The 26604-nt window shown below is 42.4% G+C and overlaps 1 protein-coding gene across 1 annotated transcript in view; it reads right to left on the reverse strand.

Moving 5' to 3' along the window:
• Positions 1 to 22527, reverse strand: part of PKNOX2 (PBX/knotted 1 homeobox 2) — a 347095-nt gene extending 324568 nt beyond the window's left edge. The window contains exon 1 of the mRNA XM_027835120.1: positions 22454 to 22527. The gene's annotated coding sequence lies outside the window, so the exon portion shown is untranslated. The remainder of the gene's footprint in view (positions 1 to 22453) is intronic.
• Between the last annotated feature and the right edge of the window lie 4077 nt (positions 22528 to 26604).

Genomic DNA, 26604 nt, shown 5'->3' on the forward strand with positions numbered 1-26604 from the left:
AGGGCAGCCCTAGCCACACCTAACATCCCCAAACAATCCCAGGAAGTCACTAGGTGCTTGCAGAAGCCAGAGTGGAGCTAGGACTCAGCAAACCTTTAGTGAATGCATTAATTCCCCAGACCTACCCCTACTTTACCTTTCCCTCCATCTTCTTTGTAAATAGTAAGCACTTAATAAATGCTTACAACCCCAGAAGTAATGGGAAAGGATTGTAGGATACAGAAGTGGAAGGGATATTAAAGATCACATAGTTCAATCCCTTCATTTTATTGAAATCAGTCAATCAATGAGCATTTATTAAGTGCCTCCTATCTGCCAGAGAAGGCAGCTAGATGGTGCAGTGGATACAGCCCTAGACTACAAGTCAGGAAGACCTGAGTTCAAATCCAGCCTCAGACACTTACTAGCTGTGTGACCCTGGGCAAGTCACTTAACCCTGTTTGCCTCAGTTTCCTCATCTATAAAATGAGCTGGAGAGAGATATGGCAAACCACTCTGCCAAAAAAAAAAAATGGATTCATGAAGACTCTGAAAAGACTGAACTTGTGTCAGACACTGTGCTAACTTCTAGGGTATAGATACAAAAGTCAGAAAGTCCCTGCCCTCAGGGAACTTATATTTTACTAGGGGTAGAATAGATGTTAGGAGGAAGAGTGGGTTAATAGAGAATGATAATGAGCTGTTTTAGACATGTTGCCTTTGAGAAGACTATAGGTCATCCAAATAGAGATGTCCAGCAGGCAAAAGAGATATAGAACTAGAATTCAAGAGAGATGCCTGCTGGGTAATGTAGTTCCCAGTCATCTGTACAGAGACAGCTGAAAGCATGGCAGCTGATGAGGTCACCAAGGCAGAAAGTATGCAGAAATAAGAAGAAACAATGCAGGACAGAGCCCTGGGGTATGTATACCCAGGCATAGGGGTCCAAGATAGATGACAAGCTTGCCAAGGAATTTAGAGATGACCTTGTCCAATCCTCTCATCAAATACATATTTGTTTCCTTCACCTTACAAGTGAAGGAACAGAGGCTGCAACAGTTTAAGAAGCTTACCCAGGGTAGACAGATAAAAAGAAAATGTAGCAAGGTCAGAATTCAAACCCAGGTTGTCTGACTCCAAATCTTATGCTTCCTTAATGCTGTACTGCCCAAGAATCCACATACAATCAATAGCTCTTCTCTAGACTATCGTCCAAGTAGAGCTTTTTCTCTCCTCTAACATAGCCCTAAGAAACAACACACAACTCAACAAAATATATTTTCTTCTTTTTGAAGCTGGGGCAAGGTGGGGGGAGGGGGGGGTGGGGGGGTGTCCTGGGGTAAGCATGGAGGAGGAGGGTTTCTCACTTCTTCTTTTGCCCCAAGACAATATGTGGATAATTTAATTTAAGCAGCTGGGACTGCTAAGGGATGGCACTAGGGGACTGCAGGTAAACACAACTTTGGGGAGGCTTAACTGGTATTTTGCTGCCTCTGAATGCAGCAGATTTGCTAAGGGACCAGGAGACAGCTAACAACTGCATAGCATCTCCTGATCGATGCCCCTACTTAATCAGATCTCTGTAGAGCTCTAGCAAAGGTAGAATAATCTTTTTTATTTCATACTTATTTCTAAATGTTTTTCACCCAACCCTTTGCTGCCCTTGTCCCTGCTCTGCAAAGTCAAATTGATATTTCTAAAGTTCAGTTCTTCTGACCACACTACTCCACTGCTCAAGAAATTTCTGTGGCTTTCTATTGCCTCTAGAATAAAATACAAATTCCTCTGTCTGGTATTTAAAATCCCTCAGTTTCTCTCCAGGCATTTTTTTTTAAGACTAATCATATCTTTTCAGACAAAGCACACATTACTATCCCTCACCCACTACATTCTAGTCAAACTGGCCTATTTACTGTTCCCTATTCACAAAATCTCACTTCTGGCCTCTGCAATAGGTTGAATCTACAAATGTTCTTCTTAAAGTCTCCTCACTGAATCTCAGGTAGCACCTCCTTCACACTCCCGTAATTATCACACTCTCCTCATCCCTGAAATTACTTTCTATTTACATATATTTTATCAATACTTTTGTGTTTGATATTTCTTCCTCATTGAATTTAAGTTCCTTCCAACCAGGGAAACTGCTCCATTGTTGTCTTATCCCCAATGCCGAGTAAATGGTAGTCATTGATTAATGCTTGTTGAATTGAATTGAAATGTCCTAGCCATAATGAGCTGTTTTAGCCATGCTGCCTTTGAGAAGACTATAGGTCATCCAAATAGAGATGTCCAACAGGCAAAAGAGATATAGAACTAGAATTCAGGAGAGATGCCTTGCAGCCATCACCAGTCTCACAGTTTTCTCAACTCAAGGAACCTTTTAGAGGTTCTCTCCTGGAATGTACCAATGACCTAAGAAGACTGGATCACCAAGGGATCAGTCAGAAGATATGGAGTTGATCAGCCTACCCACAGTAGCCTAGATAGATCCTCATCATGCCAGGCCACTACCAGGGGAGAGATGTGTTTCCAGGAAGTAACAGATCATTGAGGCTTTCTTCCTTCACCTCTAATAAAGCAAGTTACCCCACAAGCCACAGGGGAAAGGCTCACTTGCCTTTAAGATCAAATACTGTTCTTCCATGGAAAGTCAATAAAATCCACAATCATTCCTGTTTACTAAAATAAAAAAAAATTGGACTGAGAATATGAAAACCTAATTCTGCCATTTCCTGGATATGGAATGTGGAAAAAATTGCTTCACCTCTCTGATCTTCATTTTTCTAGTCTTTAAGTTAGAGATAATAATCACAGAATCTTAGCATTAGAAGGGATCTCAGAGGCCATCTGGTCCAAACCATACCTGATTAATCTCCTAAACAACATAGTAAACAAACAAACAAAAAACATAATGAACAAATAGTCATCTAACCTTTGTATGGAGACCTCAAATGGGCCCCCACCTCTTCCCAAGACATCCCCTTCTATTTTTAGATAGCTCCTAAGTTTTAGGAAGTTTTTTTCTTACATCAAGCCTAAATTACTTAACTTGAGCTCCTTCACGCAATACATGAGCTTCCTATTAGAAAACCAAAGTTGTTCCATTAATCAAAGAGGTGCTTCCTCTCCTGCAGGGAAAGTATTTAGCTGCCTTTAAAGATGGAGACAAACCAAGCTATGAGACTCAGACATTCTACTACATCATCATGTAGTATGGTTTATCAATTGAGTATAAATTCTCCCCAGTAGATCAGCCTGCCCACTTCAGATGCCCAAACAGAGGTGGAATGGAGAGGTGGAAAGAGGAGCCAATCTAAGGCTATAAAATGGTAAGGGAAGGAAAGAAGGAAGCAAGAACTTTATTAAACCCTTATACAGGCTACATATTTACTACATATGTGCTACATATTTACCTCCCTCACAGAGTTTTAGGGAGGAGCAAATGAAATAAAGTCTGCAAAGTGCTTTACAGCTGCAAACCACAATGCAAATGAGTTGTGATAATCATGATAAAAAAAGGTGTGTGGAATTAGGGAAGAGCAGCAGCCTGACTTGAAATCCCAGGGAGCTCCCAATTCTGGCCATAGCTTTCTTCCATATTTTCCCCAAACAGAGTGAAAGTAGAAAGTAGTCAAGTTTGTTGCTGTCCTATTCACTCCTGGGGCTGGTCAGCCTCACTGTTTAGAAGATGACCCCTTAAAGGTTCTTTCCAACTCTGACATTCTATGAGTATGAGGCTTTGAGACCAATGCAGATGAATTTAATCCTTGGACAAGTCAATAGCTTTGCTGCATGCCACAAATGCAGGGTGTACTACTGTCCCTGGCAGCTATCTGACAGTCAAGAGGACAAGGCAAGAGAGTGAGGGTTGGCTCAGTACAGCTCATCACCACCCCTGCAAAGGTGTCCACAAGGGTATTATCTGCTGGTTAGATAGATGTATAGGCAGTGAATGACCTACTTACTGCCCCTCTAAATGTGGTTGTGAGCCTTCTATATTTGCACATTTGTTTCTACACCTGGAATGCCTACCTAAAAATCCATCTTTCAAAGATTAGCTGAAGTTCCTCTTTTTCCTCCATGAAACCTTCCCAGACTGCTCTCTCTCTTTCCTCTCTCTGAACTCATAGCACTTATTGTCTGTACCCCTCATTAGTCATGCAATGACTTGGCAAGGATCTTATTGTCTAATGTGGTCACAGCTTGTGCATTAAATAGACAAGAAGTGCTTTGAGGACAGGGCCTAGGATTCTCCCATACTTCTTCATGTCTCGGAGGTGATGTGATCCAGTAGAAAGCTTACAGCATTTAGAATAAAAAAGACTTGGGTTCAAATCCCAACTCTCATAGTTACTAGTTACATGACCCTGGGTAACTCATTTTACCCTCCCTAGGAGTCTATTTGTAAAATGAGGACAACGATATTTGTACCCCCCACCCCACCAGGTTAATGTGAGGAAAACATATCATAAAATTTAAAGTGTTAATAGAAAGGTAACTTGTCAACATTTCCCCCTGTTGTACCACAAAGTAGGTGTATAATCAATGATTGCTAATTAATTAATCTTGACCTATGACAGACAGTAAATTCATTCATCTTCCTGGGAGATTAGATTAGAAATATGTTTCCAGGTACAGGCTGAGGCCATCATGAATGGCCAATAGGAGCAGTTCCAAAGTCCCTCTAAAATAAGAAGAACAAGACACAACCTAGAGGTATTGTATACATGGGACATCAGGCTGAAATTATAGTCTCTTAGACCTTGTAGCTAAAGCAACACCAAGAAATTATTCCAAGGAATCTAGAGGCCTAGCTATCATTAGGGTGCTTCTCAATGATGAAGCTGGGGACACTAGGCACATGACTGGATATCAGAATTCTTCCATGGAATGATGGACAAAGTCAGAGGGAATCATAGACTAACCAATATTGGCAATGACATCTTCAAACAGACCAATGTTTCACATCAGATGTGCAAATAAATCATGAATTATAATCAGGCATATAGGTTTCCACACCTAACCCAAAGGTATCTTAGTTGTAAAATAAAACAGCACTTAGAATCACAAAATGTTTGACTTGGAAAAGACTTTAAAGGTCATCTAATCAAACCCTCCCATTGGAAACTGAGGCCCAGAAAGGTTCATAGAGTCAGCACTTTTCACTTACCAAGACTTGCTATTCATCCCAGATTAAAGACTGAGGGAGCTATTTGCATTAGCATGGCCACCTTCAACCCCTGCAATGGGTGAGGCATCTATAATTTTTTATATCCTTTATTATCATCTCTCTCATTTACCAGACAAGGAAATTGAGTCGCCAAGAGAAGGATGACTCCAGAACCAGTCAAGTCTCTCAGCATCCTTGTTGATACCAGCCCTTCAACACAACCTTTCCTCAGGTACATGGTCAAAATTCGGAAGACTACCTTGGCCTAAATGCTGACAGCCAGTAATGTGGAAATCACACCACTGTGTGTGTGCTTTGATCCAAGTTCTCTGAGGATAGGATTTACATCTTCTACTTCTTTGTATCTTTGAGAAACAACATGGTATTGTAGAAAGCTCACTGGACTTCGAGTCAAGAATGACACACATAGTGTGGTATAAATAAAAATGGAACTGGATTTGGAGTCAAAGAGCCCTTGAATTTCAGTCACAGCTTTGCTGCTTACTAGCAGTATGATCTTCGAAACATATGGTGAGGACCTATAGTAGGGACTATGACTTTGAAGTTGCCATCCCTTCTAGGTGTAGAGGAGTCAGGCATGACTTTAAAAGGATTAGTCACCCAAAAAACTAGAACATAGAAACTGGAGAAAATAGTCAAAGATCTTTATTCTCTCCAGTCGAAGAACTCTCTAAGTCCTTCCTCATTGGTGGTGCTACTGGTTGTTAGACAAATCACTTCATTTCTCTGGGTTTCAGTTTCCTCATCTACAAAATGGGACTTATAATCCCCCTTCTTTCTAATCACTTCTTACCTTTTTCAATGCCAAGATCCTTAACTAAGTAGTGAAAGGATTTTAAAATATTAAGTTGCTTCATTTTATCTCTCGAACTTAGTTTCCAACAATATAAACCTCTAAAATGAGAGGATTGGACTAGATGATCTCAAGGTCCCTTCTAGCTCTAAATACCTATAAGAATGCTGGAGCCACATCAAAGTGGAGCCAAGGATACTAAGGCCAGGGATTATCTTTTTAGACACAGGAAGAGGGGGATGCTATCACTAAAATGGAGATCATCTAAAAGATAGAGAATTATAGACACCCAGTTGATCAAAAGAATGCATTGTTCAAAGCACCTATTTTCTACACATGTGTTCCATGGGATAGGATCAGGAGAGATAAGTACAGACCAAAAGCAACCTACCTGGTCTCTGAAATACCTAGTTCTCACACACCCATCTTCAAGGGCCTCATCTTAATGCCTTGTGACTCTGACACAGTTTGATTTACTTCGATGTTACCATGGGGACTGATATGACTGTGGCCCTGGTGCCAGAACCTAGTAGATAGTGGCTGGAGGTGAATCATTCCAGCCTGGCAGGAGGTGGTACAGACCCGTGAAAGGCTCTTGTTTCTAACAACACAGTCTTTCCCAGGAGAAAATAAGGTTGTCTCATTTTTTTTCCCAGTGTCTCAGCTACATTAAGTATTTCCTGACAGCAAGGTTCATGTGAAGGTTTACTGATATGAACATGTGAAACTTAATTGATATGAACATTCTGAGGCTTTTTATAATAAGAATAATCTGGGTGCCAACTGGGTCTATGAGGAAAATTTGAGGATGGAAATATAGAACATGAGAGAAAAAAAGCCCCCAATGCCCTCTTATCTCATTTCTGCCCTTTGGCCAGGTGAGCTTGCATACAGTCCAAGTTTGATTCACTGAACTCTAATTTGCCACACTGAAGGCCTCTGCAGGTCTGAGTGATGGTGTACTTTCATAGCCCTTGCCCCTGAAAGAGACAATGCCCATGAAAAGAAAATGGGACTCGAAAGCACTTTTTCCCCAGGAAAACATCCCGTAAGTGAAAATGCTTCCTGAGAGGAGAGACTGTGGAAGTTGGAGGTCTGGACTCACCCTTGATTCAATGAATAAAATATTTATTGAGTGCTTACTATGAATCCAGCACTGTGCTAGAGGGATTCAAAAACAGAGAATCATAGATTTAGAGTGGGATAGACCTTCAAAAATCATCTAGCCCAAGCTCATCATTTTTACAGATGAGCAAACTGAAGCCCAGGAAAATGAAGTGATTTCCCCAACCTCAGCAGTAGACCCTAGCATAAAACTCAGGTCCTCCCGTCCTAAATCCAGGGGCTCTTCCCAATGTACCACCTAGCCCAAGCTCACATAAGGAACAAGTGGCAAAGTCAGATTCCAACCCAGGACCTCCACCCAATTTAAAATCTAGCACTTTTTCCACTGCATCACATGATCTTTGTCCACAAGGAATTTCAAGCTCAGTTAAGGAGATAAGAAAGAGATATATGCAAATTCCCTAGCAATGCCAAGAAGATAGTAAGTACCCAGTAAGTGGTATGTACAAATCCTATGTGGGCTGGAGTGATTAGGAAAGGCTCTCTGGGAGAGGTGAGATTTGAATTGTCTTAAACGAAAATAATAATAACAATAACTGACATTTATACAGCTCTTAAAGATTTACATGATGCTTTACATATATCATCTCATTTCATCCTCACAACAGCGCAGTCAAACACTACATTCCCAAGTTATAGATGAGAATCAAGGCCCAAAAAGAATAGTTGATTTGTCCATGCTCACACAACTAGTGTCAGGCAAGATTTGAACTTGAGTCTCTCCCAACTACAAGTCCAGGTCTCCTTCCATAATACACACTGCTTCCAGATGAGGGTTAGTGAGAGGAAGGGAGGATTGAAAGGAGGAAGAGGAGAAGAGTATTTCTAAACCTACACTCACTTCTGTCTCTGGAGATGACGAGAATCCAAAAGCGTACCAGATACATAATTCGTCAGAGAAGAACCAAAGTGGGTTGAGTTTCCAACCATGTCTTGAGGTTCCCAGTGTTTAAAGGCTGGACACTTAAGAGATCAGGAAAGTGCAAGTGTATTCCAAATCATTTCCTGTGATCTGTGGATCTTGTCTGAATTCTAGAGTTCCACTGGGAACAGAAATGCTTAATAAGAACCTTCTAGTAACTACTGGTACCAACTCTGGTCCTCTCACTTGCTCCCAAACCTACAATAGCCCCTCACTTGGTACAGAATCAAGTCCAAAGTCCTCGTTCTGTTATTCAGGCTGTTGCCTTTCCTCATTATTCCCTAAGTGTCAGGATAAATTGATAATCTAAGAAAGGTTAGCCCCTGATACTACAATCAAGGAAGAATAAGGAAGAATCAAGGAAGAAAGTGGCTCAAGGAATCTCACCCTTCAATGTCCTTAAGTATTAGGTAGTCTAGACAAGCAAACAAAGGTTCAGCTAAGTGTTAGTATTTCTTCCTTCCTCAAATTAACCTTCTATTTCCTTATTCTCCACCACTTCCACCCCAAAATGGAAACTCCCTGGGGGCTGGTAGTTTGGGTTTTCTATACCCATTCTTCCAGCAGAGTCCAGTCTGACTCTCCCCTAACCCCCAAAGTATGTGATTAAGCAAAGTTGAAATAATACCCATACTACCTCCCAGGCTAGACATCCCATTGTATTAGATGAAAGCAAACACGCTCAAAATATAGATATTTGGTGCTAACAGAGGGATTGCTTGTCTATAGGTGAAGGATTCCATCTTGCATGGTCTTCTGGGTAAACAAGCTAGCTACTTCTGTGTGAGGCAAACTCAACAAAACTCGCCTTGAATTACTTAAGCAGAAAGGCTATGGTTGTGGGTACATGTAGGCTGTATTTTAGATTTATTAGTAAATCACAGTCCATGCTCCTAAGTCAACCAACTTCTTCCATCAGATATGATAATCATGCTTTATCCTTCTATTAAGTACAAAAATGTCACCTTTCATTACAAATCTGGGGAAAGATTTTGACTAAGCAAATATTTAATCCCTAAGATAGAAAGTAGAGTGCTCCTAGAAAAAGTACTAGAGTCAGAAGGCCTGGGTTCAAGTTCTACCTCCAAAATTTCTTAGCACAGTGACCATGGGCAGCTTACATCATTTCTCTGAGCCTTTAGATAATAAGGATAATACTTGTACCATCTGCCTCACCTCCCCAATTACTCTGGAAAGTAATATGAATTTATGCTGGGAAAGTGACTAAAATGTCCCTATTGTCTTACCCAGAGATCCCACTGTGTAGAACATACCTCAAAAAAGTTGAGGTCTGAAAGAAAGGTCCTATATACCAAAATATTCATAACACTTTTCGTTGTAGGAAAAAACTGAAAACAAAGTAAGTGTCCATTGATTGAAGAATGGCTAAATAAGTTGTGGTACACGAATATAATGGAATTACTGCACCATAAGAAATGAACAGGAAAAATACAGGGAGGCATAGGAACTCATGAAAAATGAAGCAAGTTGAAGCAGGAAAAAATATATACATAATGATGAGAAAAATTTAAATTGAAAGAACAGAAAAAAGCAAAACTGGGCACTGTATGATTATAATGACAGCTCTGGCCCCAGAGAAGAGATGTGAGAATGTACCTCCTTCCCTTCATTATAGAGGCAGGAGACTACATAGGTGGAACATAGTACATACTTGACTGATTTTTGCTTCAGTAATTTTTGCTGAGCTGCTTTTTATCCCTCTTTTTTATTCTTTGTTATAAAGGATGCCTATGTGTCCCCAGCTATGGGATAATGATACATTGGGAAATGAAGGTGAGGCAAAAACAAGAGATTAAAAAAAATTAAAGTAAAATCTCAAAAAAAAAAATTTCTTTACCTTACAGGGCTTTTGTAAGGAATTCACTTTGTATACTCTAATTGCTAAGTATGCTATATATATAATAAATATAAATGGTATGGATAAAATAGGGACAGCTTGGTTGGTATAGTAGATAGAGTGTTGGGAAGAGTCAGAAAGACACTTCTTCCTGAGTTTGAATCTGGCCTCAGATGCTAGCTATATGACCCTGGGCAAGTCACTTAATCCTATATACCTCAGGTCTTCATCTTTTTAAATGAGCTAGAAAAGGAAATTGCAAACCACTCCAGTATCTTTGCCAAGAAAACCCCAAATGGGGTTTGAAAGAGTCAGACATGATTGAATGACTGAATAACAATAGTTAAAATATATTATCTACATCTCAGATCCACTGACAACAGCCTCAAAACCAACTGAACTACACACTTACACACAGGAAGATGGAGGTGAGGAAGAGGGAAGAAAAAAGATCTAAGGACTTGTCCAAGGGAAAAGAAATCCCTCATGTGTCCCTCATCATGCCACTGGACTTCAGGCACCACTTTTCCTGGTAGAGGTCAGCCTCTAGCTCCTTATGATAAGTACTTTGAAGTAGAAGAGAACTTCAGATTTCAGAGAAGGCTCTTTTCCTTGCCTTTATTTCCAACTTGACAAAGACCTTTTCTCCTCCAAAACTCTGCTGCCAATCGTAGGAAGAACCTAGACAGAATTATTAACCTTTTTCTCTATTTAATGATAATCATGTTGGATTAGTGATAATATCTACCTTAGGGTAGCTTCTGACAAGGTAGTCTGGAAGTCAACAAGAACTATCAGTTCTCTATCTTATTGCCATGAATAGATTCTTCAAATAGGGGTTCCTCCTTAGAGAGATTCCATGCCAAAGCCAAAAGCTAAGTAATTCCCCCCATTAACAGACTCCAGGGAAGGCTGGGGGAATCCCACCAAGCTGTTTGGCTCTCCCCCAGAATGGTAATTGACAAGTGAAGGATAGCTTCCCTAAGGGATAGCTCCCTGCCATGTGTCTGGCTTTTTCCTACCAGAGCTGGGAAAGAAAGAGTCCTGACTCCCATTATAACAGAACCTTCAAATAAAGGCTGTTTTAAAATTCCTGAGTCCTAGAGCTCTATGCCTCTGGGCCCTTGGGTCAGGAATTTCTCCCCAGATCTGTTTTCAACTCCCACAGCCTGGACACATACCAGCCCTTAAAGGAGAGCTGAGGGATCATGTCCCAACCATGAAGAAATGACTCACCAGACCACAGAATCCAAGTGAATGTGCCAAAAGTTGGAGGAGACCTCCAGGTCTGAAGGAGGAGACCTCCTTCAAGAGACTCCTCTCTCCTTCTCCTAGACTTTTAGAAGGGGAAGGGATATTAGATGTCCTCTAATACAACTTCCCCATTTCTATAATTGAGGACACTATGGCTCAGAGAGGTTAAATGACTTGCCCAAAGTCAAATATAGTTAATGGCAGTGCTTTTTCTATTACATCATGCAATTTATCTAAATCCTATCCATCCTTCAGGGCACAGCTCAAGTTCTATCTCTCCCTTGAAGCCTTCACTGAGGCAGTCCACAGTGATCTCTCTGTGTCTCTCCATCTCCCTCATTCTCCCTTCTCCTGGTCTCTGTCTTTCTGTTTCTCTCTCTCTCTCTCTCTCTCTCTCTCTCTCTCTCTCTCTCTCTCTCTCTCTCTCTCTCTCTCTCTCCCTCTCTCTCTCTCCCTCCCCCTCTCTCCCTCTCTCTTCTTCCCTCCCTCCCTTCCTATGAACTCATAGTCAGGACCACAAAGAAGCCACAAGGAATAATGGAAAATGCACTGAATTTGAATCCAGACCCTGCTCCTCACTTTACCTTGCTGGGACTCAGCTTCCCCATTAATAAAATGACAGGATGAGGTCTGAGGTAATTTCCAGCCTTCTGTGATACTAAGTTTAACCCTTAATTATTCTCCATTTGTTTCAAAATGTAAACTCTTTGAAAGCAGGGACATTTCACTTTTGTTTTCTACTCTGCCAGCACAACACAGCACAAAACATAGAGCAGATGCTCAATAAATACATGTTGACTAATTGATACTTTGTGGACTCACATTTTAAGGATGGCTAAGTTTTCTTCTTTCCAACATGGAGCCCTCTATTTTTCTATGAGCCTCTATTTCCTCCTCTCTAACTTGAAACCAATGCCAGGAATCTACATGGTAAGCAGACCAAACAGGATGTTCTCCCTTCTGAACATGCCCTGAGAGGATCTCAGAGGTGATTTATTTCAATCCCAACCCAAATAATAAATTCCATATGTAACAAGGACAAGTGTTCATTCAGCCTCCATAATGAGGGGGGACTCAGAAGCCTGGAGGTCACTCATTCCATTCTGAGACAGTTCTAATTGTTAAGAAGTTTTTCAAGAGACTCCTACAGATAGCACTCCCCCAGAGTTACCTCTGGAACCTTAATTCCGGTTCTACTGGTGAACCACAAAATCAATCATTATTGAGAAACAAGGATGTCTAAAATACATCCCTTGCCTTTGAGATGAAATCATAAAGGACAAACCATGATCTCTCACTAAATGACTCTCACTTAATGTAGCTGTCAGAGACAGAATCCAAGACAAAATGAACCATAGGTTTGTTCCAGTGTGCAATCCTTTAAAAACACTTAATTTAGGGATTCCCAACTGGTCCATCTTAAAGCTTACACTTGTTTGGTTATAGGGTCAACCTACCTTCATTGTTCACAAGTAGCCATTACCCCCAATATTCCCAATTCTCTTACCACTGTGCTTTTTTCGGTGTGATCCATTGATCACACCACATCCATATCTAACTTCATAGAAATCAAAAGTAGATTCTCCTTTGCATAAGGTCATGGGGCCCTCACTTAACCTCTCTAGATACTGATTTTTCTTCCTCGTGCAAGAAAAGAAATAATTTCAACTAGTTCACACAAAGGAGCTGGAAGTAGGAGAAGGAAGATGAAGTATCTAGCAAAGCTCTCTGAGATCGGGAGGAAACCTTGTCACTTAATAAAAGTGTATTGGTCTTGGGAGTCAGGGGACCTGGGTTTGAGTTCCATCTCTGACACTTATTAAAATGTGACCTTGGGGTAGTCTCTGAACATCACTGAGCCTCTGTTTTACCATCTGCAAAAAGGGGGTATTAATACTTGCATTAAACTTACAGGGTTGCTACAAACCTTAATTTGCTATATAAATATAATTATTTTCAGTGTTATTGCTTGAACCAAACAAAGCTGAAGAAGTGTCCAACTTTATTAAAAAGTGGGTTTAGGCATGCTTTGAGGAATACTTCTGAAAGGTTATTTGGTCTCTGGACCCTAGGACCTCTGCCATATGCTGATCTGGGAAGAAGAGTTATCTCTTCTCCCAACCACTATCCTCTCTCATATAATGAACCCATGAATTACATTGACAGCCATTATATCTTGGCAGAACATACTCTTATAGCTTTGATAGGGGCTCCCCAGGTTGGATAAATATATATTTATGCAAAGACTGAACCAGTAAATTAAAATTACGGAAACTGGAACTTGGGGGGAGGGAACCTTAGAAATCAACCTGTCCAACAATTACATTTTTTCATATGAAGTGATATCTAACATCAAGTATTCATTATTAATGAAAAATTGCTCATAGGTGTAAAGAATTTTAAAGTTTACAAAGGAATTTTCTCATAACAATCCTGTGAGATAGGCAGTACCAGGGTGTGCCTCCAAATTTGAATGACTTGTCCATAGTCACAAGGCTTAGAAATGCCTGATCCAGGAGCTAAACCCAGGTCTCTTGACTCTAGGTCCAACGTTCTTTTCATTATGTCATGTAATAGCTCTGCTGACATCAAATTCCCTTCACAGTGTCATAGGAGGGTGATGGGCCAAGAGTGTTGCCAGTAGTTTTTGTCCCTCGTACTTAAGCACAACAAAAGGGTATGGTAGCTAAGGCCAAGAGGGATGTGAATTGGCCCTAGTTGAGACTGTCAGGGACCTCCCCACTAGGCAGCTCTGACTTAGTCTATAGTCAAATCTGTATGGGCTAAGTCACTAACATTGGTTACCAAGAATCTGGTTTAACCAATATGCCTTCAAATGCAAAAGGAACACAATCATTTAATAAGTATTTATTAAGTACCTGAGTGCCAGGCACTGTGCTAAGCACTGCTTAGTAAACAAGAGTACAAGGAAGGAAATCCCATACACTGTAGGACCTACAGGATAGCAAACTTAAATTTGCTGGTTATTTAAGGTTTACAAAGCACTTTTCTCACAACACCCATTATCTGCTGTCTCCCCTAATTAGAATGGGAACAGAGACTATCTCAATTTTCTATTTGTATCCCCAGTGCATACACAGCACAGTACTTAGCACATACAACACTCCCAATAAATACTTTTCTGTTACATTTTGTAGATGAGAAAAATGAGGGTGAAAGAGATTAAGTGGTTTGCCCATGTTCATACAACTATAAAGTGGAAGAACCAGGTCTCCAGGCTCTAAATCCAATGTTCTTCACTCTTCAAGAATTGCTAAGGTTGTAGGGGATAGAAGAAACAAAGATAAATGAATTCTAGTTTAAGCAATATACTCTACTTTCTCCCCTTTCAAACTCTGGCAACCTCAATTAACACAAAAGGTTGATCTCATTTTGAACTCCCCTCCCCACCCCCTCTTCTTTCTGCCCACAGTATCATTCCCCTCCTTTAAAACTGCTCAGGGGCAGCTAGATGGCAAAGTGGATAGAGCACTGACCCTGGAGTCAGGAGGACCTGAGTTCAAATCCGACCTCAGACACATAACACTAGCTGTGTGACTCTGGCCAAGTCACTTAACCCCAATTGCCTTGTCAAAAAACAAAACAAAATAAAAACAACTGCTCAGAGCCCACCTCCAATGCTTAGCATAGTGCCTACCACAAAGGCACACTCAATAAATGCTTGTTGACTCCAGAAAGCCCATTCTGATGAAACCCCCCCAATTATGGTTACCCCATTATCCTGTACCTCCCTTCCCACTGGTTTAGAAACTTGATACATTTGTTTGCACTTGTTCTAAGTGAACTTCTGTCTTTTTCATAAGGAAAAAGTACCGTATTTGTCATCAAGGGCCAGAGATTTAAATCTGGGCTTTGCTACTTACTACTGGTGTGGCCCTTTGCTCTGGACCTCAGTTTCCTCATCTGCAAAATGAAAGCTGGACTAGATGATTCCTATGGTCCTTCCCAACTCCACAAATATGAGACTGTGTTTCTGTATGTCTAGTTTGCCCACTTGAGCCTTTCTTTCTGTTTCTTCACTGAAGTACCTATCTCTGCATTTACTAGGCAACAAAGTATGATGTTCAGCTCTTGATGGTAGTGGTGCACCGGGAAAGGACCAAAAACCAGGGCAGCGAGACAGAAATAAGAGAAGCAAAGAGCCTGGATGGATAATAAACCAACTACCATCTGGGATAAGCAAGAACAAGCTTAACAGGATCACAGAGTCTGAATTGGAAGAGGCTTCAGCAGTGAAACAAACTCCACCAGTAAGGCTACACAAAAGGCTCATAATATAAGAAGCAAAGTTCACAGGAATTCTGGCCACTATTGCTCCTTCTCCACACCCAGAAAAGCAAAAGTATGCTCAAGTTCCCCTCACAGGTCACCTGAAAAATGCTGATTGTCCTCAAGGGAAGTCACTCCAGATGGAAAGTTGACTGAAGGAAGGGATTTGCCAGAAATGGGATGGGGGAGGCTGGGAATGGTGTGATTGGGGTCAGGGGTATTTGAAATGAGAAAAGATACTACTGAGGTGGTAACAAAGCATTCCCATTGCACAGTGACCCACTGATTTTTACCCCCTGTTCCCAGTGACCTGGATTTGGCACAGGTAGGGCCTTCCTCTGACACTGCTCACTGGCACTACTTCTGCTGAGCTGTGTTGCAACTGGCCATGTTAATATTAAATAACAAAACTAACCGTTACTACCATCACCCAATCCGGCCCCATCCGAACCCTCTCAAGTCTGGTCAGGGCGCCGGGGCCAGCTGCTTTTCCCCACATTCCAGCCAAAAATAATACCAGAATGGAGCTGTTTGGTGGAGACTTAATCTAATCTTCATTGCTTCAGTTTTAAAATATCCTGCCCGGTTTAGGGTTTCTGATTACACACAGGGATGTGTTTTTAGTGAGATGGGTCTTAGCAGAAACGTCCTTCTTGTAATTAGAAACCCAGGCAAGCCAGCCCTGCTGTGCAGCATCCAAGCCAAACACCAGATCCCCCAGAAGACAACACGTTTGCAACAAAGTCTTCCCAGGCCCTATTTGCTGGTGTTCTTGGTTCTCCTAACTCATGGAGATTCTGGAAACCCAGAAAAGTTCCACCAAAAGTATCATGTCCTACAAATTATATGAGTTCCTCCAACAAACCAAACTGTTGTTCTTTCCTTCTCACAAGTTTTCAAAATGGAGACAAAAATGAAGGCAAGAAGGTTGGAAAAGCACATGGGAAATCCTTCCCCTCCCCCTGAAATATGTAAAGGCCAAGGAAAAAGTTGAGTTATAGTGGTTCTACAGGGGATATCCCTCCCTAACTCACAATGTCTTATGAAGTAATAGATTTGCAGGAGCTGCAAAAAAAAAAAAAAAAAAGGCATTTCTAATCTGGTTCCATAGATTATTTTAATAAACCCAGGTGATTTCTCAGATATTCTGGCCAAGAATCTACTTTCATTTGCCAGCATAAATACTTCCTAAGTGAAGTGCAGAGCATAGATCAGAAATAGGAACACAGAGCTGGAAGAGACTTCAGAAATCCAGTCTGCTCATTTTACAGATGAGGAAGCTGAGGTTCATAAGTGAAATGACTTGCCCAAGGTCACAGAAATAGTAAGTGGCACAGCTGATTCTAAATTCACTTCTCTTTTCACTGTACCAGGTACAAAGGGGACACAGGAGATTAGCATCTCAGCTCTTCCTTGATTGCCCCTTTGGATAGCTGATGAGTGGCTTTCAAATCCTCGGATGCAAAGGAAGGCAATGCAGTTCCTTCTTCAAAGTATTTTTTTTTTAAAAATCCTTAAAGGCATGGGGAAGGAAGATAGACCAATCCCAGAAGGAAAACACACATACCAATTAACGTAGCTGGTCGGCTCAGACACTTGCTCCCATTTCCTTTATTAGTTAGCATAGATACAGTGCTGTTTGGGAACAAAGCTTCCCTTCCATGTTTATTAGCAAGTCCTCACAACAACCCTGTGAGGTAGGTATATGGAATTCATCCCACTACGAGAAATCCAAGGCCCAGAATAATGCAACCTGGTAGAAGAGAGGAGGCTTAAAACCCCCAGTTCCCACACTTTCATTATAAACAAAGCTCATTTCTCATGTACTGCGAACCTGTCTCCTCTGACCACTTCCATCCCCTACTATTCCTTCCCAAACCCCCCAAACCAAACCAGGTATTTGTTTTAATTAAATTAGTAGTTCCCAGTTACAACAAGATTTGGCAGTACAACTTGGACAGAGATGTGATTTTAGCTCCTCCCTAAAAAGTCGGCCTTTCAATATCATTCAATCTTCAATAAGTCATGGATTTTATATGAAGTGTTTGTATAAACCATAGCATGTTTGCCAAAATACAGGGCTAGCAGCAGCTTCTGAGGATTTCATTTTCCAAAACTTCTTCCACTTTTCTTTCTTTTTTTCTCCTCCCTTTAATTTGTGCTCTCCCCATACTTTGCTCTGAATTTCATTTGATCCAGACACTTTTCTTCACATCCCCTCCATCGTCACCTCTAACAATTGCATCACACATTTATATATATATATCTTACAGCACAGCCGTCCTTGTGAGGCACAGCCTAACAAACAGGAAAACTCAAGAAAATGCTTCTCACCCTACTCAATTTGATGATAAAAAAAAAACCAAAAAAACAAAAAAAGCCCCACCATACTGGATTAACAAACCAGAAACAAAGGACAGAAATTGAGGGCCAGTTTTCAGAAGGATAGCGGTGAAAGTTCAAAAATGGCTGGGAAATCTAGAAACCTGTTGGAAACCTATACATTTTATAGGTTGTTTCTCTAATAAAGCATGCTTGACTGCTAACAACTTTGTACTTACATTAAATTGCAAACATTTTTTAAAATCTAATTTGTCCCTGTTCTGTTGCTGTTTACTTAGTGCATTTCTTTCACACTGAGGAAACCAGATTGATCCGTTTGTTTTTGTTCATAAAGCAAGTCGAGAGAGGGGACACTTTAAAATGGGTAATTCTGCTTTCTAGGCATGCATTGGTCTCTAATGAGTTACAGCACCAGGTTGAAGATGGACACTGTAGGGAAAAAAATGTTAACATACAATCTGGCACACCCATAAACATCAAGGCCAAGGGAGAGGTATGTTTCCAGTTAAGTTAGAACTTCATGAATTCAGGATTCTCCATTTGCAAGACAGTAATTCTCCTTATTTCATCACTAACTTACTTCAAATGTGTTTATACAATTTATTGCTACTGAACTTCCAGGCAACTGGTGTAGAGTTAATGAAACCCAGCTTGGAGAAGCTTTGAGCTTTAAACGAGTAACCACAGTTTAAATGGTTATGACATGCGGTCAAAGCCACAGCCCAGCCGGCTGCAGTTTCTGTGTTAGGAGCTAGTCAAAAAACTTGTAATCTCGCCTTTTGTGCCAGCTAAACAGAAAGAGGAAAAATAGCTCAAAGTCAGTCTACCATAATCTTTCCCTGTTTTTCTTGCATGTCATTTTTAACATATTCACCTTCCCAAATTGGTAGGTTTTCCTCCCTAATGCCCATTCCCCACCAAATCAGTGTTTTAGGGGGCCCTCTGAAATATTTAGCAATATTGTTTGAAATAAGTTTGGATTTGGAATAATAACAATGTCAGGGGCTGCAACAACTACCCTTGGAATAAACAACCCCAACTAACATTTTAAAATGTCTTAGGCAAGTCCCTTATGTCCACAGAGGGATCTGAGAGAAGACTGAAAAGCATCTACAAGTTGTCTTGTTCACTTAAAAACTGACTTTTATTCTATTCTCACCGCTGTCCACTGGGGTTCTCTCATCTTTCTCTTCTCACCCCCCCCCCCTTCACTCCCCCTTTAATATCTTTCCATTTTGGAGCTCCAGTAAGCTCCCTCTTGATAAAAAAGAAACATTTTGGGAAGGGTAAAAGGTAGGCACTGGACTCTGCCACTGCAATACAATAAAAGCCTCCTTTCAAAGCAGCACTTTCATTAACTTAAAGCAATCTATAGACTTAAAAGCAGAGAGCAGTAAACTCTCAGAAAGGATCATAAAACAGCCAGGCTCAAGTTGGGTACACTTCAGTGCAATTTGCACGATGCATTTTACTGCTGAGAGGTGGTTGGGCTGCTCTCCTTTAACCCTCTGCCCCTTATTCTGAAGCAAACTTTCTTTCTCTCCCCTTGCATTCCTTTCTCTAGCACAATGGATAAACAGTGACTGGGGGACCCTCCTGGGGTCATGTCTCCTTCCCCCTAGTGCCCCTCTCCGCGGGAGAGGACGCATACACATTCCAGGCCAGGAAAACAACAGGAGAGAAAGCCCCCCCATGTCTAGCCCAGCCTCCTGCTTCTACTCATTGATCCCCCGGCTGCCTGCCGATTTCTCCAGCTAGTTTGGAAATGGAGGGAGAGTCAGATTTCGAGTTTTGGATTTATTTGTCTATTTCAAAGGACATTTCATGTCACTACCTCGCACACTGATACTTGAGGATTCATCTTTCCCCTCTTCTGGACCTAGGGACTTAATCTCTGCACCTCCTCACCCTAGGGTTCTACAGGGAGGCCAGGAGAGGAGGATGGAGTTAGAGCGACTAGAGGGACTTCCTCGATCCAAAGGTCCTGAGGGCTGAATCCGATGCCCAATTTGCCAGGATAGGCACTTTGGGTATTTTATGCTCAAAAAATTAGTATTTCACAGATTTAGAAAGCTAACGTTAAGTGGTCTAAACTTGCCCAAAATTCGAAGTTCTCTTGAATTCAGTGGACTGGAAAATATGAAATTACAAAAAAGTCAACAGTAACGACCCCGCAGTGTTTCAATAGGAGGCTCCATAGATTTCTGTTGGATTGAATTGTTGAAGTGGTCGCGTAATAGAGTAGGGTTTGATCAGCCCTCCCATCCAAAACAGAGTGGCTCAGGATTACGGGTTGGGTTAGGCACACGAGGAAGGGGGGATAGGGAGACAAGAAGAAAACCTGCCCTGTGAGAATAGAACTCTGAGAAAGGATGGTTGCTGTGGGATGAGGGACAATTATAGAAAAGAAAGCTTCTGGAGTCTAGTAACCCCATCCAGATTCACAGTTCAATCTCTCAACCGCAGCTTCAGAATTAGCCCTGCAGCCCAATCAGACGTATGAATCACAAATTCCGCATCCCAAACGCACGTTAGCACCCCAACTACAGTCATTCTAGCCCCAGTCTAGGCTCCCAAAACGTACCAAAGCCGCCTATGCCCCAAATACACCCTTATAGCTGACCCAAAATGTTGTCACTGCGTACACAGAAAAGCGCTTCAGGGACTAGGTCCGGCCAGCAGCGCCAGTGCCCCAGGATCTACCCCTGAGCGGTGAGGGACTAAGCTGTCCCTTTCTAATTCGCCTAAGACTCTGCCCAACCCAGGGCTCTGGAACTAGGCCAGTCCCAGTCTGTTTTTCCCACAGAGTCTGAAAATCTCTTGCCCCAGCCCCGGAGTCCTTAAGTCCCAAATCGCCTTGCCCAACTCAAGGATGCTGCGTGGACCCGAGATAAGACCCGAGACAACCAGAAACATGGATTCATCAGCCTTAGGGTGTGAGCAACTACTTTCATCATTTCTCAAAAATGATTTTTCTACCTACCCCAATGGCAATAAGACTCCACGATAGTCTCAAACTACCTACCCCAAAGAGCAATTTCCAGTGACAGTCTCAAACCCTGAATCAGCCTTGATCCTATTTCCACATCTTAAATTGAGACCAACTCTTCCTTCGACTCCGATTCGAAATGTGTGGAGGACCCAAACCTAAATTCGGCCCCAGTCTTCCAACTCCAATTTCAAAATGCGTTTTCAATCTTCCAACCTTTACTCCAATCTCCAACTTTGGCCTAGGTCCTACCATTTCAATCCCAATGAAATCGTGTTTTTTTAACCTTAATCTTATATTCAGCCCCGATCCTACAATAATCCTAAACTGGCCCTACAGCGCTAATTCTTTTATTGGAGCTGGTTCGATACCCCAACTTCCAGTCCTGATCTTCCTCCAGTCTGGGAAGTATAACGAGCGGCCCTCGGTCTTCACTGCCGTGTCCCTCCGAGAAGGGCAGGCCAGTTCGGCTCCTATCTCCACAGGGACTGGGAGGTTGCTAACGCTTAACCCAGAGGGAGCGCAAACTTTGCGCAGTGGACTGGAAAGGGACCCATCACCCCCTCTACCCGCTGCTGCCCCCTGGGGCACCCTCATCCTTCCCCGGGGGCCACGAGGGCACTGGCCCCCAGTTTTCTTTCACCTACAGGAGTGCAGACTCCCCTCCCCCTTTAAATCCCTCCCCTCCCAGTAATTCGCGGGGAGCCTTCAACATCGCTGATCCCGCTTCTCCCCGGTCCAGATACTCTCCCGCTCCTTAGAGCCTAGTTTTCTTGCCCCACATAGCCTTGACCCCCTAGTCTCACGAACACCTAGCCCATCCCTCCCCAACCCCCCACCCCATCTCCTGACCCTGACACATAGACCTCTACCCGCCTTCGATTCTTCCCCTGATCCTAGGGTCCAACCCCGAAACACCTCGGGCTGCTACACTCCGAGAGCCCGGCCCGAATCTTCTCCCAGTCACGCAGCCGAAGCGAAACCCCGCCTGGTTGAGCCGAGTAAACGCCAGCCCGAGACGCTCCCCCAAGCTCGGAGAACGCCAGTGCAGGGCCGGACCGCGGCGAGGAATGCTGAACCCAGAGCTGCCTCCACCCGGTTTCCCAGACTCAAATACGTCTCCCAATTGTCCAACACGATCCCCTAAAGCCCCAGATCCTCAACTCCTGGCCCTTTACTCTAAAATGCCAGCCTGCCCGCCCACCCCCACCCCCCAGTTGTTCTTAAAGTGACGCTCCACCCACCCCGCCAGGCTCCTCGAACCCTGGGACAATGCATACGGGGAGCAAGGGGCCCCGAGCAGCCGAGGTTGAGGTAGTAGCGGCTGCTGCGGCGCCCCAAAAGAGAGCTTAGCCCGGCCCGATGCACGGTGCAGAGCGCGGTTCCTAGCCACCTCCTTCCCCCGCAGCCTCGCCACGGTTCCGCGTTGTCTAGCTCGTCTCAGTCCTTCCCCCTGCTTCTCTCCTCTCCACGCTCTCCTTGTCTCTCCCTTCTCCGCTCCCTGCTTCCCTCCTCCCTACTGCCTGCCTCGCTCTCTCCTCCCTGCTTCCTCCCTCTCTCCCTCTCTCCTCCTTGCCCTGTCGCAATGAATAATACTCTGGCTTGGGGACTGGAATAAAACACACGCGCTCTGAGGCAGCCGCCCGCAGCAGCAGCAGCAGCCGCCGCCTGCAAAAGCGTCTCTGACATGGAAATGAATGACAGCTTACCTGATGCCAATCTTCATCAGACTGACACCGGCGTGACAACACAGCCTATACTTCCCAGCACTGCTCTGGACGTCAGCAGCACAGGGACCCGCCCCCCGGAGCCCCCCCCTTCACACACACCTCCCCTATCCCCACTCCCCCTTCTCTTCCCACCCCCCATCACCCCCACCCACTCCAGGCCCCAGCAGCATCCAAATAAGAGGAGCCGCCAGGGTGTCTCCCTCTACTGGAAGCTTTTCAGAGACCAGACTGACTATTGCTTGCTCCTTCCTGTCTCCACCATGGAAGGCAAGGGACAGCGTTTTAGAAAAAGAACATTTGCAGGTTCTGGGAGATCTAGGCGAATTAGGAGATCTAGGACCTCAATCCAAGCTGCTCATTTAAGTTTACCATCTCCGACATCCCACTGCCACCTCCCCCACCCCCTGCACCTTTGGATTCTTGGAAGAAAAAAGTTGAGGCAGAGCTCCATGAAACCTCGGAGGGGATTGGACAGTTTCTAAATTTTTCCATGGACCCTAGGAAAAGAACTGCACGGAAAATCACAAAACTTAGTGCAGACTAGAAATCCTCCCCATCCTTCATACCTCCTTGTCTGGCCTAATTTTTATGATTACATTTGAATAATTCTCATTACCCTAGCCCCATAAAAGATGTTCTGGTGATGCTCTGGTTAGTTATTCTGATACTCAGGATTTCTTTCTTGGGGGAGGGTGAAGACATAAGTAGATTCACCGTGTTGGGGAGGGGGAAGCAGGGAGATGCATAAAATCTTTTGGAGGCTTTGCCGATGATTCAGCTCTTTGCAAATGTATGCCAAGTTTGTTCATCAGCTACTGCTATTTTCATTATATACATTAAAAAATGTCTTCAGTAAACTCTGAGTTCAGAGGATAAGGAGTGTTGCCATTGGCTGGCTGTTTCAAACTGGGTCTCACAGGAAGACCAACACAAAGAGGAATTTGGCCCTTCAAATACCTGTTATAGAAACAGATAAATGCACACATACAACACACATGTACATGAATGTGCCTATACACTTCTGTAATGTAGCAATCTTCCCTACATAGGCACAGACAAACGCTAGAATGCTTATAGAACCTAGTTTACTTTGTGATTCCCTTATTTGTGGTGCAAATCAGAAACCCTGAAGGTGGTGGGTGTATTGTGATCTATACCACAGGGACTGTACCTGGTACCCCTCAAGCCTGTGAATAAATCCACGGAGGAAGAATGTCGATCTGAGCAGAGAATTCTGAAAATGAAATTTAGTTAACTAAGCCTAATCTATAGTCCAGCATCTTAACAGAGAATCACCCAGGAAACCAAGAGCTGGACCTTTAAATAAATAGCTTCCCAGGCCTTTTCCACTCCTCCACCTATCTCAATCCCCTACAGCACCCAAGAACAAGGAAAATCAGTTTCCTGTAAATCAGAGAAAAATTGAAGGTTCTATCTTACCACTCCAAAATACACCTATTACCCTTCAGTTAGGTTCTCCCATGAATTACAATAAACAACACACCCCTCCCCACAAGACTCTGCACTGCTTCCTATTAGAGAACTCAGTTCTCCCTATTTGGGGATGTTAGAAAACTATTATATCTCCCACTCTCTGATCTTTAAGTCAGAGAACCAGGTTTGCATTATAAGTAGCAGTGTGATTATTACAGATCATAGTAATAAAAGGTGTGCTTATCCTTTTCTTTTAAATGTGGCATGTAAGTTTTCTAATTCTCTGACTGAGAGGCACAAAAATCAGATTGTTACAAAACACAGAAGAAACCCTTAAGTTCATGTTAAAGGTGAAAGAATACTCGTTGGCCTTTGTCCATTACTGTGGAGGATAAATGGCTATATCCCCCAGTCAAAAGGGAGAATCACACTGGATATAAATACTTAACCCCATTAGAAAGGTGCTTGTGAGTCAGCTGTAAATCCTAATATAGACACCAGCCAGGCATTAATGATTCACACACGTCACATAATTCATTTTCTGAAATCAAGTTTGATGTCCAAGTCTTTCTTGACATATGAAACCAGGGACCACAAACTGCTATTTCCTGGTAATTCTTTAAAAACTGCCACCTGTACCTCTTAAGTGCACAAATTATATGTCATTTTAAATAAATGTATTTTGCATTGATTTTTATTTGTTACAAAAAGTGGAGGATGGTTATTTGGAATGCAACCATACTATTTATTATTCAAAGTTTTGATCTACTATTGACATCAAATCAACAAATGTTTCTTGGATCTTGTAGGAGATACAAAGGAACATAAGATCCAGTCCTTATCAAAAAGGAATTTAAAATCTAGTTGAGAAAACGCCATTTACACCAAAAAGTTAAATAACAATCTAAGAGTTAAACCAGAATAAACACACAAATATAAGAACTGTCAGAGGCAGTACATGATTTAATTGATGAATGAGTGGTACAGATAGGAAATGGCAGGAGTCCAGAGGAGGGACAGATCACGTTATGTTCTTCCTATGTTAGCTCAGGTCTATAATTCTGATTTAAATTAAAAGCTCTTGAAACCAGGTTTATGAATAATTGCTTGCAGTGGGTACTTGTGACAAGCAGGAAGAGGTGAGAATATAGATAGGGAAGGGAAATAAGAGGAAAGTGGAAGAGAGCCCTCCCTACCCAGACTTTTCATCTCCCTATCTCTCTAGTAGCAGCTGGGGCTATTGATGGGTAAGAGAACCAGGGCTAAAGAGGGAGACTTCTCCCTGATTAAGGGTATGAGGGTTAGTCACACTCCTGGCTTGTATCTTAATTTTCCCCTTTGGGAAAATCTCCATGGAGAGAATGAGATGGGAATGAATAGCAGAAGTTTAAATCTCTTGTACAACCACAGCTCCGGGATAGTGCTCTAAGGTAGAAATCAAGATGTGCTAGTCTCCTGTGCTACTCAGTACCTCCAGGTAATATTGGGAAAACCTCTCAGTCTACCCATCTTACAACATGAAAGACACCTGTCCTCTAGCTATACTATAAGGACTTAATTGGACCATGTCTCTAACATGCTTTTAGTTTCTCCAAAATAGAGGAACAATATAATGACAAAGACATGTATAAAAAGCCCTTCTCTCTTGTACTGGAGGAAATGTCTCTAGTAACTCCAATCCCTCACATCCTCCCCTAATCTACACACACACACACACACACACACACAATACACTGCCCCCCCCCACACCCTACCTCAAAAATTCACACTGCCTAACTGCATACAGCTTTCCTACCAATACATACATTATTACACACAAGAAAAGGGGCTTCCTCCTGTCTCTGCCATGCTCCAGATTTCTTTGGATCAGTTCAAAATGAGAATCTTCAGGGGGAGGTAGCCCTCCTACACCAGTTACTCTTTTTGGGGTGGCGGGAAGGAATGAATGAAAGCAATTGTAATGACTGTGCAGTACTTCTTCATAGTGTTGTGGCAGGAACTAGGAAGTTTCACAGACAGTTTGACAGAATGAAAAAGAAAAAGTGAAAGAAAGAGAAACAAATACGGCATCTTTAATAAGTATTTAGGAAGAGAAATTAAATGCTTAACTTGCAACTTTTCAAAATAAGTCACTTCTCTGCACTGGTGTTCAAGTGTTTCACCGTAACACTTGACAAAAGAAGGTATAGAGATTGTGTCTCTATCAGATTTCATTTCTGCTTTGTTAAAAAAAAAAAGACACCTATGTTCAGATCTAAAGACATTTCTTTTTCATAATTCTCTCCCTTTGATTCACCTTTCTTTCTCCCCTCATCACCTATTCCTTACCCATCCTCTAAATCTATCCCTATCACAATCAGTCAGTCATACAACGAATGAGAAGGGCTACTGAGGTGTTTCTATGACTTACTCATACCATATAACACTTGTTGAAAAATCCATTCACAGCTAAATGGATTCTGCCTACACCTCAGCAACAAGATGCTTTCTCTACTGTTTGTGTAATCACATTACCCCCATTCCATTTAAAGTATATGATCAAATGCCCTGACACCTCAACTAGGTTCAGTTAAACAACTGATCATAGATCATAGGCATTAGACTAAATGGGAAAGGTCTCCATTTCCTCTCCCCCCAACGAAGAGTACCTCATTACCTTTAGTGGTCAGGGAGACTTTTTATCTTCCCATCATTGT

Source organism: Vombatus ursinus, unplaced genomic scaffold, assembly GCF_900497805.2.
Source record: "Vombatus ursinus unplaced genomic scaffold, bare-nosed wombat genome assembly UNPS02014813.1, whole genome shotgun sequence".
Taxonomy (NCBI): Eukaryota; Metazoa; Chordata; class Mammalia; order Diprotodontia; family Vombatidae; genus Vombatus; species Vombatus ursinus.